A 5632-nucleotide genomic window follows, 5' to 3' on the forward strand; every position below is an offset into this window, starting at 1 on the left:
CCTTTTATCTCCTCAGCCCACTAGAATCGTGACATGGTGGGCTTTGCCTGTTTCCTTTCGTCTCGTTTACATAAAACTGTGACTTTGGTGCACATAGACACTAGAAGTATGCCGAAGTCATCTACCCGAGTCACCTAATCTAATTCCCCAACATCACTTTTTTTTTTTTTTTATGACAGATGTTATTGGCTCTATTTCATGGTAAAGAAACTGAGAATGGGAGGGATTCAGTAACCTGCCTAGAATACTCAAACGTAGGATTGGAATACAGGCCATCTTCTGAGAGAGCCGATACTCCTCATCTCTCTGGTACCCCATATTTGGCTGTGGTTTAATGTTGGAGCTGACAAAACAAATCAACAGCAGAAACACTACAGAAAGTTCTGGGCTAGTCTTAGTAGACCAGGGCTAGTCTTAGTAGACCATTCTATAGATGCAGTAGACCATCTGCATCTGTAGAAGCAGATGTATTTGGGGTTGTGTTACAGTAAAGCACAAATGTGGACACTTCTTTATAGGAGCCAAGGTTAAATCTCTCCACCTATTAAAAATGTGTTTTATGTACAAATGAAATGTTTTCCAGCTATAAAAATAGAAGCCCTGGACCCGGTGTGGTGATGCCTGACAGCCATTCCAGCACTAAGGACTCCTCCAGGAGGATCAGGAGTTCATGGTTTGCCTCTCCTACAAAACAAGTTAGAAGCTGGTCTGGAATGTACAAGAACAACAACAACAAGAACAACAACAACAACAAGAACAACAACAAAGGCAAATGAATAAAAACTGAAATTTGAAATCTGGGGTAGAAGAGATGGCTCAGTCATTAAAAGTACTTGATGAGTCTATAGAATGCCTGGTTTGGTTCCCAGCACCCATGTGGTAGTATACAAGGGTAACTCCAGTTTCAAGGGATATGATGCATTTTTCCTGTCTCCATGGGAAGTAGGCACACACTCAGTGCACATACACAAGGGAAAAACCCTCAAATAGAATGAAAATAAACAAATCTTAAAAAAACAATTATTGAGAAACTTGAAACCTCATTATATGGACAACATAGATGGAGCTGGATGATCTCATGTTAAACAAACTAAGCCAGGCATAGAAGGGTTGCAAAGCAGTGACATCACTCATCCATGGAAATATAAAAGCCAATTCTGTGGGAGTGGAGAGCAGCAGAGTAGTCACTAGGGACCAGGAAGGGCAGAGGGAGTCCGGGTAGCAGGAGCTGAAGGAGGAGGAAGTAATTCTAGGTCACAGTAAAGTTTGTATGGCTAGCAACAATGTATCATAACCAGGAGAGTCTGAAGCCTTTCAGCACAGACTAGGACAGATGATTCAGGACGTAGAAATGCTACCTGATGTGATCATATATGTGGGTATATATATGCACTAGACTATTACAGTGTGCCCCAGAAAAACCATGTGTTTACTTGAAAATATTCTTCTTTTAATCCTGGACACCTCAAGTAAGCTTATATCAGGCTTCTGCCTCAATGTCTCCAAGAATGGTGGGAGACTATGGTGGCTAATTTTGATTGTTAGCTTGACAGGAATCTGGAACCAACCAAAATGGACGCCACTGTGAACGCCCATGAGAGACTTTCTTGATTAGGTTATTTGAAGTGCAAGGACCCTCCCTAAATGGGCAGCATAGATAAAGGGATATGGAAGTAGGGGACTTCTTTGCTGGCTTGCCCTCACTCTTATGGGGAAATTCATTCATTCTGATGCTACTACTGGTACTAGAATTAATTTCTCCTGGTTCCCAACATACATTGAAGACCAGCAGCTTACCAAGTATCCACCCAAGCTTTCTGTACCTGACTGGGGCTGCTGAGAGATTTAGCCTTCTGGACTGACCAAGTACCAGATTATTGGACTTTCTGATATGAGACAGCCATTGTTGGACTACCTAGACACTGTTTTGTAAGCTAATCTATCAAATACCTTTAACATATTTATAAAATCTATAATATCTATCTATCTATCTATCTATCTATCTATCTATCTATCTATCTATCTATCTAATAACCATTCTATCAGTTTTGTTTATCCAAAGAACCATTACTAATATAAGAGACCCAACCAAGTAATTGTCTTTTTAGGGATTGTAAAGATTGCTTATTATATGTTGCTAACTAGCAAGAGTGATCAAGCAAGAGAAAACATGAGAGTGTGAGGAGGGAATGAGGGAGTGAGGGAAGGAGAAAGGGAGAGAGAGAGAGAGAGAGAGAGAGAGAGAGAGAGAGAGAGAGAGAGAGAGCACAGATACAGCCTCCAGTGACAGCATGGATAAGATGCCAGTTAGCCTTAAGAAAGTAGCTGGTAACATACCGGACTGGTTTCATCTGGACAGATCACAGTCTCACTCCTGCCTCTTCTGGGCTTTGTGATCTGGAAAAGCTCCTTCATTTGTTTAATCTCCCATCTGTTTGTTTATAAAATGGGGGTTTTAATAATATTTACCACATCAAGATGTTGAGAGGATTAAATGGAACTGTGCCTGGAACCTAGAGAGCTTTCAACAAATGTTAGTTGTTGTTGATACTTTTGTATAATCTTAAAAGTACACAACCGATTTCTCAGTCCCCAATGCTTTAAGTGTGCACTCTGAGCCAGTCTCTCAGCTGTCCTGATTCTTGATTGCCAATTGCTATACAACTGATATATTTTTTCTTTTTGTTTATTTCTTTTTTTCTGAGATAAATTCCCATGAAGAAACAGTAGCTGAAGAAACAGGAATACAGGAAATAGATAACATTTGTTGAGAACTTGTTGAATTCTAGAATATATACATTGTACACTTTACAAAGATTACCTCCCTCCATGTGTTTGTATAGGTAATTGTGTGTATACAGTGTGTATGTTCACATGTTGAGTGTGTGTGTTTGTGTGTGTGTGTGTGTGTGTGTGTGTGTGTGTGTGTGAAGGACAGTCTCCCTCCTTCCATTCACCTATTCTTTTGAGACAAGATCTCTCTCACCAGGATTTGGGGCTCATTGACAAGGCTGGTTGGTTACTGAGTCCCAGGGATCACTCTGTTTCTAGGTTGCAGTACTTTGATTAGAAGCACATGCCATCATACCCAGCACACCACACCCAATATTTTTATGTTGGTGTAGGAACTGGACTCAGGTCCTCTTTTTTTTTTTTTTTTTTTTTTTTTTTTTTTTTTTTTGCAGGGTAGATACATTATCAATGAAACCATCATTCTAGGCCATGGGATCTTCACATTTTAAGACAAGAATATTACCAGGTACTCACAGAAATAATCAATCTGCCTTTGCTTTTTGAATGGCCAATATTCAGAGATCCCAGAGCTCTCTGGAAATCATTTTGTATGCAGAAAGAATTTCAGGATTGGAGGCAATGCCAGTGTGGGTGTTGGCGGTCTCAGGGAGTGGAGTAGGGTGGGCAGTTGGCCCAATGGAGCTTGCTGTGCAGAGAGAAAGAGAAACCCAGCTCAACTCCACAAGCAGGGCAGCAAGCCCTCTGCTTGTGATTCTTGGCCACTGGAACAATTATGTCAACAGGAATTTTCCTTGTGTACCAGGCCAAAGCGGTACACAATATCCAGTCAGGGAGAATATTCGCCTCCTAGAAACACAGGGATGGAAGGAAGGAAGGAGATGCCCATGTGCACACTCCCTGATTACACACCTTGAGAGAGCCAAGTGGTGGGGACAAAAAGCAGAAAATAAATGCTGTGAATATGTACTTTCAGTTAAATTCCAGGGACTGAGTAGAGTTCTCTTGTCAAAGTGGAACTGACTTAACACTGATGGATCTTCAGTAGCGCATGAAAGATTGGCTCTTTGTTTTCACCGAAAGGCTTTATAATTTCCTCTCTGTTCAATCTGGGGTGGCGTCAATCCCCAGGGATCTAGAAAATTAAAAGAAGAATTGAAGATCCAGTCCCTGGAAAGGTTTGAGAGTGAAGGCAGTGTGGCCAAAACGTCACAGCCACAACTCACCCACAATAAGGCCTAAAATCAGATTTCTGGGCATTCTGATTCTGAACCTTGAATATGGGGTCCAGGAGTTTGTGTTTTGTACAGAGCTGTGGGGTTCAGGAGTTTGTGCCCAGTTAGCCTAGGTGATTCTTTTATCGCAGATGGGTGAACCATGTTTGGAAGACATCATTTAGTCTAATGTGCCTATTTTACAGATGATCTAATAGAGGCCCCGAAAGTACAGATGACTTTGCTGAGGGTCTGTGACACAAGGCTTTTGAAGGACCAAGATCTTAAACCTAGATGATCTGATTGACAGTCCTAGTACTCTTGTCTCTGGGGGGTCCATGATAGATGGCCTTGCCCACTTGGTGCTCTTTATTCTTGCCACACACCCCACCTTTATGTAGCTCACAGGTCACTCACTCACTCACTCACTCACTCACTCACTCACTCACTTACTCATTATCTCATTATCATTATCAGAGAGAGAACTAGGTATCAAGGAGTTTTTTTAATATGCCAGGGCACCTGTACCTGGCAGTGGCAGGTAATGGTGACAGGTGATGATGTAAGCTGTTGCTGGGTCCCTGGGAGGAGTCTAGTGGAAACGCCTGTAATGTAGCAGTGGTGTCCTTGTTACAACCCCACTGACAATGAAGAGAAATTCCTGTCTTCCCGCATTGTCACCAACACTTGTTATTTTCTGTTTTATCCCCCCTGTGGGTTTAAATATTTATTTACTTATTCTTGTGTGTGTGTATGTGAATTCACACATGTATGTGTATGTGAGTGGAGGCCAGATGTCAGCCTTGTTTCTCAGGATGCTGTTGACAACATGGTCTGTCTCTAACTGTTCTAGGACTCACTGACTTAGCTAGAATGTCTGGCCAGTGAGCCCCAGAGATTTTTGTCTTTCTCTACTTTCATAGTGCTGAGATCGTGTGTGCCACCATACCTGGACTAAAAACAGATTTATCCATTTTCATTTTATTTTATGGATAGAGATGTTTTTACTTGAATGTGTGTTTGTGCAACCCATGTGTGCAGTGCCCATAAAGGCCAGAAAAGGGCATTAGACCAGTAGAACTGAGTTACAGATGGTTGTGAGCCAGATTGTGGGGACTGAACCTAGGTTCTCTACAAGAGCAGCAAGTACCCTTAAACACTGAGCCATCTCACTAACTCCAGTACCCAGAAGTTTTTAAATATAGGTTTTGGAGATTGAACTCAGATCCTCAGGCTTGTGTGTCAAGCACTTTATCAATTCTGCAGCATTTAAACAATTTTTACTTTTTAATCATCATGGTGCCTCTCCAATGGGTGTGACCTGATATCTCATGGCTTTCCTGATGATTAGTGATAGTGAGAATCTTTTAATCATTGGTCATCTATGTATCATCTTTGAATCATTTTATTCACTATAAAACTGAGTTATCTGTTACCACACATACTCTTTGAGTGTTTACTTCTGGTGCTGAGGAGAGTTGAGACAATTTTGAAATTCCCATGAAACCTTTCAGAAAGCTTTGGCAGGGGGTAGGCGGGGGTCTTCCTCAATGTGATGTAGCTAACTATGTCATATAGTATTGAAACTACACCTTAGAAGATTTATCAGTTTACTGTGGTGTTCAGAAAGACTTTGGAAACAGTATTGATCCTGCTGGGGGATGTAG

This window comes from Arvicanthis niloticus, chromosome 6, assembly GCF_011762505.2.
Source record: "Arvicanthis niloticus isolate mArvNil1 chromosome 6, mArvNil1.pat.X, whole genome shotgun sequence".
In the NCBI taxonomy this organism is placed as follows: Eukaryota; Metazoa; Chordata; class Mammalia; order Rodentia; family Muridae; genus Arvicanthis; species Arvicanthis niloticus.